We start from the raw sequence: 12,190 nt of genomic DNA on the forward strand, positions 1-12,190 counted from the left end.
CACCACACCTGGCTGATAAGTCTTAGGAGATGTTTTGTAAAGAGGAATTGGTTCCTGTACTGAGAAGTAAATAATCACATCCTTCTAATAATAAATAATAACGTATTTTTGATTTGTACATTATACTTTCCAAAGCATTCTCTATTCTAGAGGAATTGTACCATGCTGGGGGTATTATAGGAAAATGTCTGCCACACTGGAATGAGTGGTGTGGGCTTTTTTTCCTAGAAATGTTCAAGGGCAACACTGCTCATAGAAATATATTCACAGCCCTTCGCTATGTCTTCAGAACACTCCACAGTTTGACAGCTTTATCCAGGGCTCCTCTGCTCTAGCTTCTGTCCTTTAGCCTGTATTCAATCTACCCAGATCTGCCACATTCCCGCACTGGGGAATGTTCAACACTTTTCCCTCTGCCCGGATTATCTTGCCTCTCTCCCTCCCTTCCCAGCCATAGTCTTCCCACTACCACTGCCTCTCCAAATCCTAGTTGTTTTTCTTTTTTTTTTTTTCTTCTGGTTTTTTTTTTTTTTATTGCATTTTAGGTTTTGGGGTACATGTGATGAACATGCAAGATTGTTGCATAGGTACACACATGGCAGTGTGGTTTGCTGCCTTCCGTCCCCTCACCTGTATCTGTCATTTCTCCCCATGCTATCTCTTCCCACCTTCCCACCCCCCCGCCCCTCCCCCATTTCCCCCCAACGGACCCCAGTGTGTAGTGCTCCCCTCCCTGTGTCCATGTGTTCTCATTGTTCAACACCCGCCTAGTTGTTTTTCAAGGCCCTGCCCAAAGCCATCTCATCTAGTAAGCCTCCTAGCAGCCCTTCAATGGAGTATCTTTGCCCCTTACCATGTGGGAGTCAACTCCTCTGTTACAGCCTTCATCCTCACATCCCTTCCTGAGAACAGTGAGTTGAGAACATGCTGGCATTGTGGGGAGGAGGACTTGGCCTTACTCAGCTGGGTTTCCCTAGAGCTGACCAGGGTAGATGCTCAGGGAATGTTTGTCAATTTGGATACATGTTATTTTCTCTAGAATATAAAGGTCATAGCTAGATCCTTTAGGGAAAAAAGTTAGATTCGTTTGAGGAACTTTTTTTTTCTTCCTGAAGCCATATTAGTCATCCTTCACATTGGGTAGTCACAGTATTCCCAAATTTGTATCTAGCTGCTTTGTTCTAATTTTTCAAGACAGGAATTTAAACTGACCCCTTACTTTAACCACAGACACCTCATTTGCCCTTTTCCTTCTTATCATTTACATTTAGTACATTGTCCGTGAATTCTTTGAAATTATAATCTTCTGACTTTTTCAAGACTTTGCCCAATTTTTAAGTGCTAACTATTTTGCATTTGAATACATTGTAATTTATTTAAGGATTCTTTTAATCAAACTCTTCCTTAATTTAGCCAGATTTCTTTTTTAATCCTCCCAGGCCAGGAGTTTATTTATTGTGACTCAATTCTTTTAAAAATAGAAGTTAAAACAGTACTAAATGCTATTTATGGTGTTTTCTCTTGCTCGATTTCTTTCTGTATCTCATAAAAGCATGTTTCTTTGGACATTTCTAGTGCAGTTACCATTTCCTCACTAGTCAACGCCAGTCACTAAATATACATCCACTACCTACCGGGTGTCTACCCCAGTGGCACACATGTGGGGATCTAACATAAAGATAAATATGCTGAAATTGTCAATAGTCCAGCTGAGAGGTGGATTATGTGGACATGGAGGCTGGAGAAATCACTGAGTGATGGAGCATGCAAGGAAGGCTTCCTGGAAGAAGGCGGGGCTTGGACTGCATCACAGAGTTGGAAGTAAGAACAGGTTGAAAGGAATGAACACAGAGCCTGGCCTGAGGAAATGAGAATCTCAGAGCAGCAAAGGGGCCAGGATCCAAGTAGGAGGCATATCCAGAGGGCACAGAACCCAGATGGCATAGCAGGCAGCAGGGGCACAGCTCACACCCGGCCCCTCTCCAGGAAATGTGGACCCTCAGTTCCAGCATGGGGCCTGGAACAGAGAATCTGCTCACTCAGTGTGTGATGGATGAGGGAGTGGATGAAGCAGAGGGACAGAGGGGTTCCTACTTTGGGGACCCCTTCATCCCAGCCTCAGCCACTGATAGGCTTTTTTTTTTGTCCTGATGCGGATTCACCTTGAGTGAGCCCTGCTTGGGAGCACAGGTTGGAAGCATGCAGAGTTCCAGAGAAGAGACATTTCTGATCATCTGAACTTTGATGAGAGTAAAACCAGATAAACCCAGAAAAACAAGGGACACTGTCCAGACAGGGAGAAGGACTTGACTGTGAGCTTCCTGATACCAGCATCTGCTTCCTTCATCTTTGTGTCACCTATTTCTGTTCACAGATACAAAGGTCAGGAGAGTAGTGGGAAATACTGGTAAGATAGGACAGGTTATGGCTTTTCTTTTTTTCTTTCTTCTTTTGAGATAGTCTCACTCTATCGCCCAGGCTGGAGTGCAGTGCCATGATCTCAGCCCACTGTAACCTCCACCTCCCAGGTTCAAGCAATTTTCATGCCTCAGCCTCCGAGTAGCTGGGATTACAGGCACCCACCACCATGGCGAGCTAATTTTCATATTTTTAGTAGAGACAGGGTTTCACCATGTTGGTCAGGCTGATCTTGAACTCCTGACCTCAGGTGATCCACTCACCTTGGCTTCCCAAAGTGCTGGGATAGGTTATGGCTTTTCTACATTGAATATATGATAGCAAAAGAGCAAAATAAAAAGTGGAGAATTATGTTTACACAGTATCAAATGCTTTATTGAGTCTTTTCCTTTCTATGAGATATTCCCCAGACTCCAATTCTGATTCATCTTGTAACCTTCTAGAACCAACTCAAAGTCCATCTCTTCTTCAGCTGCCCTTCTCCCTGCATGACACCACGTATATGCCTCCTATATTGTCTTAGCATGCTCAGCTGAAGTTGCTTATTGAACTTGCCAGGTCTCCTTTTCCAGACCATGAGCTCAAGGGCATGGACACCCTCATTATTCCTGGCACTCTACCTACTGTGGTGTGTGTGTGTGTGTGTGTGTGTGTGTGTGTGTGTGTGTTCTGAAGACTATTCCGTTTTCCTGACCCTCTTAGTTTTTCTTTTTATAAATGCCCCCATTTTTAAAGTAATATTTATCTGTTTATACACACACATACATATGCACGCACACACATGATTATATAAAATATACCCGCACACTTTAAAAACTCATAAAACACCACCAAACTTAATAGTGCCAGTATCATAGACATCCTATGGGTGTCTCTCTCAGAAGGAACCACTACCCTGAACTTTATGTTAATTGCCCCCTTGATTTTTTCAATAGCTTTACCACCTAGTATATATCCATAAAAATATATCATTCATTTTTTCTATTTTTGAACTTTGTGTAAATGGAATCATACTGATTTCTGCTTCTATGAATATTAATGTCTTGCTTTTTAACCTTTTTAAAATTATAACTATTTAAAGCTTACATATGTTTATAAAGACTATGAAAACAAATACCCATGTACCCACCTTAATCAAATCTTCATACTTTGTTGTAATCCCTTCTGACTTTTTTTTTTCTTGAGACGGAGTCTCACTCTGTCACCCAGGCTGGAGTGCAATGGTGTGATCTCAGCCCAGTGTAGCCTCTGCCTTCCAGGTTCAAGCAATTCCCCTGCCTCAGCCTTCCAAGTAGCTGGGACTCTGCAGGTGCATACCGCCATACCCAGCTAATTTTTGTATTTTTGGTAGAGATGGGGTTTCACCATATGTTAACCAGGATGGTCTCGAACTCCTGATATCATGATCCACCTGCCTCAGCTTCCCAAAGTGCTGGGATTACAGGCATGAGCCACCCACACTTGGCCGTTTCTTTTTTAAAGAAATAGCACACTGTCAAGCCAGGCACAGTGGCTCACGCCTGTAATCCTACCACTTGAACCTGACTTGAACCCAGGAGGCGGAGGTTGCAGTGAGCCAAGATCATGCCGCTGTACCTCAGCCTGGGTGACAGAGAGACTCTGTCTCAAAAAAAAAAAAAAAAAAGAAAAGAAAAAGAAAAAGCAATAGCACGCTGTCAATTCAGATGAAGTACCTTGAGTGCCCCCCACAAGACGTATCCCCATCCTTCACTCCCTTTTCCCAACCCACAGAGGTAACCACTACCCTTAATTTGGTGTACATCTTTCCCATGTATGTTTTTATGCTTTCATTACTAGACATTCCTAAATAGTATGTAATGTGTGCACATTTTTGTACCTTGTTAGTACGTACTGAACAGTGTTCATCTGTAACTTGCTTTTTGCACTGAACATTAGGTCTTGGAGATTCAACTAGGTTGATACACGTAGCCCTAGCTCATTCATTTAAACTGCTGTAAGGTATTCCTGTGAAAGAATATGTGCGATGTATTTATCCAGTGTCCAGCTGACAGACATTTAAGATGTTTCCAGTTTTTGTTAACACAGGTGGTACCACATCAGGCCTTCTCCTGTGATCTTATGCACATGCGGTAGTTCCTTAGGAGTAGAATTGCTGTGTCGTGGAGTATGTACACCTTTACTTTTATTATACAAGAGTTTTAGCAATTTATATCGTCATCATCAGGGAATGGGAATTTCCAGTGTTCCATAGCTTTGACAACACTTGGGTATTTTCCAGTTTTTAAATGTTTGTCAATCTAATGGGTATGGGTAGAAGTTCATTGAGGTTTTAATTTGCATGTCTTTCATATGAGCCTTTACTTCAGTTCAGCAGGCTGAGTGTTTCTCATGTGTCATACACTCTACTAAGTGCTAGGAATACTAAAATAACTAATTCACAGCCCCTCCACTTGGGGACCTCACAGCTCTCTGCAGTGATTCCTATGTGGGGAGGTGAATTAAAATTACTTAGGTGCATTTTCAGAAGTGAGGTTTAGGGAATATGAGCTCTTAGGTAGGAGGTATTTGTGAAATAGTAAGCTCAATCTTCCTCAACACTTAGGCCATTGTGTATAACTTTTCATGTGTTCTCTGTCTTCCAAAAAAGGCTAATTTATTTTCAGCATATGATATTTACTGAGATGTGAAGTTTAGAAAGATTTATATCAAAATAATTAGAATTTAAGAACCTGAAATGTATGCTGTAGTTATCAGAAATTTCACATATACAGAACAGTGTATAAAGCTAGATGGAAAAAGAAACACTTTAAAAAAGGGTGATAGGGAAAAGAAATGAGCACTTATACTGAGTAACTGTTTGGTTTTTATTTAATCCTTTCAAAAAACACTATGAGATATAAATTATTATTCTCATTCTACAGATGAGAAAATCGGGATTCAAAGAGGTGAAATATTTTGCCTGTGATGTCACCACTAATTAATGGTGTGGCCAAGATTTGAACTCTCTGTATCTGACTTCAAGGGCATACCATGCAGGCTCTTTCCATAATAGGATTTTTTAGCATATGCAGAAAAATCTAAGAAACTGCAAGCTTCAGTTTGGTAATATTGAAACCCCAAAGATAGGCCAGGCATGGTGGCTTATGCCTATAATCCCAGCACTTTGGGAGGCCAAGATGGATGGACCACCCGAGGTCAAGAGTTCAAGACCAGCCTGGCCAACACAGTGTAACCCCGTCTCTACTTAAAATACAAAAAATTAGCTAGATGTGGTGGTGGACACCTGTAATGCCAGCTACTTGAGCAGAAGAATCACTTGAACCCAGGAGGTGGAGGTTGCAATGAGCCAAGATTGTGCCATTGCACTCTACCCTGGGCAACAAACGCGAACTCTATCTCAAAAAACAAACAAACAAACAAACAAAACAAAGATAATTTGTTTACTTGATTATATAACAAACAGTTTAAACCAGTGAAAAGTCAAACCCATTTAACAAAATCTGGTTAATATTTAGTCTTTCTTGTCACTTAAATGAAAGGCAGTGATAAATGGAGATACCTTAAATAGATACTTCTGAATTGGAAAATGTTACTTTTCTATTTCTTGCAGTGAGTATTTTGGATATGCAGTGTTAATTTTCCAGTGGTTGGAATCCACAGGTCTCAAAGGTTTAGTGTGTAGGTAGTAATATTGGGGTTGGTCAGTAAATATAGGGCAGGCTTCCCACATTGCTGGTGGGGGTAGCCTGGGAATGAAAAATGTACAGATGGCTCTCAGGAAGAATCAGCCTCAAATGGAATCCTCGTCGGAGTGTGACTTTACAGCAATTCAACAAGGGTTTAAAACATTTCCTAACGAGGCTTCGAGGAACTGGAATGTCCTGAGAGGCCTAGAAATGGGAATATAACCATAACCACCACAAAGTGAATCTGTGAGTATCCTCCCTGCTGACCCAAAAACATGGGGGGAAGCACAGAAATATATAGTGTGGAAGGTTTGAAGAAATGAAATAATGGCCAACTTGTGAATAATGATGAAAATATTTGATGATGTGACTCCCAGGGAAGCAATTATGGTTAACCCCTCATTTGTTTGGCATTTTCAAGGATCGAACTGTCCCGCAAAGCTGAATTTTCCAGACAACTAAAACTTTCCTATTTATGCTCCTTGAAGGCTTTGTTAACCATGCTTGGTGGAAATATTTCTGAAATCGATTATATAATTAATTATCTTGCCTTCTTGCACAGAAGCTTCAGAAAATAACATTTCCTTAGATACCTTTGACTGCAAGTATTAGAAGACCCAAATTACAAGAGGTTTAATAATAAAGATTTGTAATCATCTCACATAACAAGAAGTGCAGAGCTGGGTAGTTCAGGGATGGTGAATCCAGCCACACAATGATGACAGGCTGACCTTCCCTCATGGTCACAAGATGGGCGACTCAACACCAAGCCTCAAGACCTCACATGATCAGCTCTAAGGGAAGAATGAGATGGGGGCTTCTCCTTACACGTGTGTTTAATCAGAGAGGAAAATATTTCTCAAAAGACCCATAGCCCACTTCCCCCCGGGGCCTATCGGCAGGACCGAGTCACATTTCCGCGTCTTGGTTTATGGAAGGCTAAAAGAGTGATATCCAGCACTGTCAGACTCTGGGACGAGAGGAAGGCTCTGCCCATAAGAAAGAAGAATGAAGAATGGGTGTTAGGAAGGCAACCACAACTGTATGCCACCGATACCAAGATTGGGAGTGAATATCATTTACTACGTGGTGATAGTGTAAGGGACAACTGTGATGTACAGAGCTTTTTGTTCCTACACTAAATGGCCAGACTGGGATTCTTTTAGCCCTCCTAACCCTGCTTGTATTTGTTATATTCTTCTGTGTTAGACTGTGAATTATGACTACTTGCTGTTAATGAGCCTGGTCCTCATCTTGCCATAATTGGATACATTTTGTTTTTTTCTGGAAAAATTTTGTAATTAAACTTGTTAGAACTATGCCTGAAATGTTGACTGTCTGATAGGCTATCCTGGGAATCAGATGCATGGTAAGGCATTTATTTTTGCTATTCATTTTTCCATTGTTGAGGTTTTTGGAGAAGTGAGAAGTTTCTAGAAAGTCTTATGAACTGAGAGACCACCTTACTGGAGTCGTCTACTAGTGAAAAGATGAGCATTTAGGGGCAGGTAAGCATGTTTGCTTGGGAAGGTAGAACTGCAGCCACTACTTGGACCTCACCAGCGTTCACAGAGAGGCAGCATAGTTTATCAGTGCATTCTTCCCCCAAAGCTGCATGGTTGGCTGTTGTCTGGAGAGCACCACAAGTTCTGGGACTGTAACCCACAGAACCCATCACTGCAAGGACTGTCCAGAGTGAGGCAGCTGTTGCAGAGCTCACATCTTCCTCCCTTCCCTCAGGGCTTCGGAGCCCTGTGAATGCATCCTGTGAACAGCCTGGTTTGTGCAGAATTAAGAAGCATTTGGTGTGACTTGTTTCAACGAGTTCTTGAAGAAAATAATGCTTCACAAATAGTTATTGAGACCAGGTGCAGTGACTCATGCCTGTAATCCCAACACTTTGGGAGGCCGGGGAGGGAGCATCACTTGAGGCCCGCAGTTTGAGACCAGCCTGGACAATGTGGCAAGACCCTTATCTCTAAAAGAAAAAAAACGGGGGGTTGGGGGGGTGGGGGAGAAGAAGGAAATGGTTATTGAAATTCTACTAAACAAGATCAAACCATCCCCTTTTTAGATGAAGAGCCGACCAAGTCTCTGCATACAGGAAAAAGGAAATAGGAAGCTGTTGTCAAAATAATACTGATAATAAGTAACTGAATCAAATGGGATGATTCTGCTCTAAGAATCAAACCTGAGCCTGTAGGTTCTAAGAAAGCAAATGGTGGCTGGGTGCAGTGACTCATGCCTGTAATCCCAACGCTTTGGGAGGCCAAGGTGAGGAAATCACGAGGTCAGGAGTTCGAGACCAGCCTGGCCAACATGGTAAAACTCTGTCTCCACTAAAAATACAAAAAAATAGCTGGGCATAGTGCCGGGTGCCTGTAATCCCAGCTACCCAGGAGGCTGAGGCAGGAGAACCTCCCAGGAGGCAGAGTTTGCAGCAAGCCAAGGTCGTACCACTGCACTCCAGCCCAGGTGATGGAGGAAGACTCCATCTCAAAAAAAGAGAAAGCAAATGGTTAAAGTGTTCAATTTTGATATAGCTGAAACTATGAGCCCAAAATCCTTGGAATTTGGGAGGTTCCTTCAGAGCAGGTTAGCTGGTGGAAGTCCTAAAGTCATTATTTAACTATGCATCAGAAAATCATGACTTAACCCATAGGCAAAAGTTAAGTGACAGAAACATTTGGTGACAAGGAAAGCAAGTTTTAATTTTTTTAATCTTGACTGAGTTGTACCATTCAAATCATTCTTGTCAGAAATATGCAAAGTATTTCTCAAAAATATTTTATTAACTCATTCTTATGCACAGAACGTTTTCATAAATAAGCCATTGTTTCGTTGATCATTGACTGATATAGACAGGCTACAACTTAGTTGAATGAAGCCAGATATTTTTATTTTTAAAATTTTATTTTCTCACATGTGAATTACCAATTTTATCTCTGAAGTTCTCTGACCATTCCTGCTCCCTTAATAATATATTTACTGTGTTCACCGAGAAAGTATTCAAATTTTAATATTGGCTACAATTACACTTTTTTAGACAAATCTCCATGGAGAAATAATCATGTAATCAGTGCTTTTTGGGGACCATGGTACATATCAACATTAGCTTGCTGCCATTTTTACAAAATCAGAGCAACTCACTTGCCCAGGTAGATAAATTGCCTTTGCATTTTGAATTATTTCTGATGCTATTTGGGCATTTAGGGGGTCAAAGAAGATGGTTCCAAAATAGGTGGGAAAAAATCATTTTTTAGCATATTAAAATGCTGATACCAGCAGCTCATTTTCTACAGAACGAAAGATAGAAGACGTTCCAAAGCCCAGAGAAGCCAGTAGCTTGGAAATCACATAGCCTGTGGTATTATCTGCATTGCTTTGGATACTGAGTGATGAGTGTATTTGCTTTACATTTATAAATTATTGTCATTGAGTTCTACTGTTTAAAATTGTTGCTGTCTTGTAAGGAAGCTTACATGGTACTTGTCTGCTAGTAATGATTGCTTTGGAGCTTAATCTAGATCTTGTTTTATATTTGCAAAAGTGTGCATAACATCAAACAACTGAAGTCAAAGTATATTCAGATACCCTTTATTTTTTCTTATTTTTTGGCGGGGTGGACAGAGTTCACTCTTGTTGCCCAGGCTGGAGTGGTGCAATCTTGGCTCACTGCAACCTCCGCCTCCCGGGTTCAAGAGATTCTCCTGTCTCAGCCTCCCAAGTAGCTGGGATTACAGGTCCATGCCACCATGTCCAGCTAATTTTTTGTATTTTTAGTACAGTTGAGGTTTCACTATGTTGGCCAGGCTGGTCTTGAACTCCTGACCTCAGGTGATCTGCCCTCCTTGGCTTCCCAAACGGCTGGGATTATCACGAGAATTGCTTAAACCTGGGAGGGAGATTGCAGTTAAGTGAGATTACATCACTGCACTCCATCCAGCCTGGGTGACAGAGTGAGACTCTGTCTAAAAAATACATAGGTACATACATACATGCATACATACATACAAATTAATCAGAAGAAATTGAAGTAGTGATGAGAAAATATATAAAGTTAATTTTAGAAACCAATATTTGTGCAGTGACTGAAGATGTTACAGATCATGCTTTGCAAAATGGAGGGACTCAAAAGCGATTTCCGAATTTGATTATTTTTCATTTGAGTCCATCTTTTTCATATTTTATATTGTTCCTATCTATTATGAAATCTCTGCTTTGGCACCAGTAGACACATTCAGACTGCCCTATTGTGCTTGAAAAATGTGACCAAAGAATGGACATTCAAAATCGTGCCCTTTTCTTTGGTTGTCGTGTGATTCATCTGTAGAAACCCCCTACGGCACTGAGTCAGACATCATCAGAGTCAGTGTACTCAGAGGTCTAAGAGGCCCTCCCAACGGGATAGTTTTTTGATTCTTGGGGGTTTTTTGGCTTCTCTTTAGAAGTCTGATGCAGACCTAAGTTTTCCTTCAAGAAATCACATTGAGTGCTGATAGGACCTAGTCCAAGTTGAATGTGACCCCAGACTGGAATAGTGATAGATGTATAATTATCTAGTATGTACTTCTGTTTCTTTCTTTATTTTTGAGACGGAGTCTTGCTCTGTTTCCCAGGCTGGAGTGCAATGGCGCAATCTCAGCTCACTGCAACCTTCGCCTCAAGTGGTTCTCCCACCTCAGCCTCCTGAGTAGCTGGAATTACAGGTGCTCAGCACCATGCCTGGCTAATTTTTGTGTTTTTAGTAGAGATGGGGTTTCACCATGTTGGTCAGGCTGGTCTTGAACTCCTGACCTTAGGTGATCCACCCACCTCCACCTCCCGAAGTGCCAGGATTACAGGCATGAGCCACTGTGCCTGGCCTAATTATCTGGTATGTATTTTTAAATATATCTTCAAAGATGAACCTTATACACCCTTCACAATGACAGCTTTAGCTTCCTAAATTGTGGCATAATGGATGAGTCGTAAGCAGATCAAGCCAGTGTCCTTTGGAGCAGAAGGCAATGTGGGGCATAGTAAGAGCCCCATGGAGGCTGATTTGAATCATGGGACTAGATTTGAGTCTTGCCTCTGCCTAGCTGTGACATGAGAAAGTTAATAAACCTCCTAGAGCCTTAGGTTTGCCCACCTGTTAAATGCCAATGTTGAAGATAATGTCTCCGTCATGGAGTTCTAAGTAACAAATTAGATACAGTGTGTAAAGGTACTCTGTCAATCTAGAAAATTCTGTACTTGTTTTTCTTGTTATTTTTATACTGTTCCTATTCTTTTTCCTAGAGGTGGATAACATTCACACACACGTACATTATATACCTTTATGAATGTGCTATTGAAACAGTCTGTGTTTTTAATGATGATTTGCCTCAACTAATAACAAGTCATTTTACTTTTAAAAATGGAGTTAAAGAACCCCAAAATGAAAAGATAAAGCTTTAACACATGTTAACAGCAAGGATTAGAATTAGCCTATACTGTCACAGCAGACATATTTAGTGCTCAGATTAGGCCCTGATGCATTCCATTAAGGAACTCCCACTGATTTAGGAGATATAAATATATGTGGCAATGCATATGGAAAAAATGGAAACTGCTGAGTATCACAATTCACTGTTTGATTGGAAGTAGAGTGATAGCTTCATTTTTCCTGGTAGTCTGGTTGCCATATATCCTATAAAGCAGAAAGATTATCACCTGCACTCTTTACCTTTTTTTCTAAATACATTCTTGAAAAACAGCCTCTGTTCCGATTCCTCCATCAAATTATAGATGTGGAAGGCAGTGCCCCAACCCCTGAGGAGTTTATGCTATAATAGACACTTAAAACAGATATAAAGAGAATTCTGCTATGGAATAGTGATCCAGGGAAGTGCTAGAGGAGGGCATCACCTGGTTGCAGGCACCCAGGCTTACTTCCCTAAGCTTCTGTGACCATTTTGTAGCATTCTTACAGCACCTACACATCATGCCTTCTATTTGCACCCACGTGTGATTTGCCTCTCTAGATTATAAACTCCTTGAAGATGGAGAAGTCACGTCACTTCTTGGTCCCTCTCTATACAACACACCTTTCATCCAAGCCCCAACCAGTATTTGTGGTT

At 41.2% G+C, this 12,190-nt stretch overlaps 1 protein-coding gene across 6 annotated transcripts in view; it reads left to right on the forward strand.

The window, feature by feature from the left end:
* Positions 1 to 12,190, forward strand: part of BABAM2 (BRISC and BRCA1 A complex member 2) — a 450,161-nt gene that overhangs the window by 398,056 nt on the left and 39,915 nt on the right. The window lies entirely within an intron of this gene.

The sequence above is a fragment of the Saimiri boliviensis genome, chromosome 1, assembly GCF_048565385.1.
Source record: "Saimiri boliviensis isolate mSaiBol1 chromosome 1, mSaiBol1.pri, whole genome shotgun sequence".
Lineage (NCBI taxonomy): Eukaryota > Metazoa > Chordata > Mammalia > Primates > Cebidae > Saimiri > Saimiri boliviensis.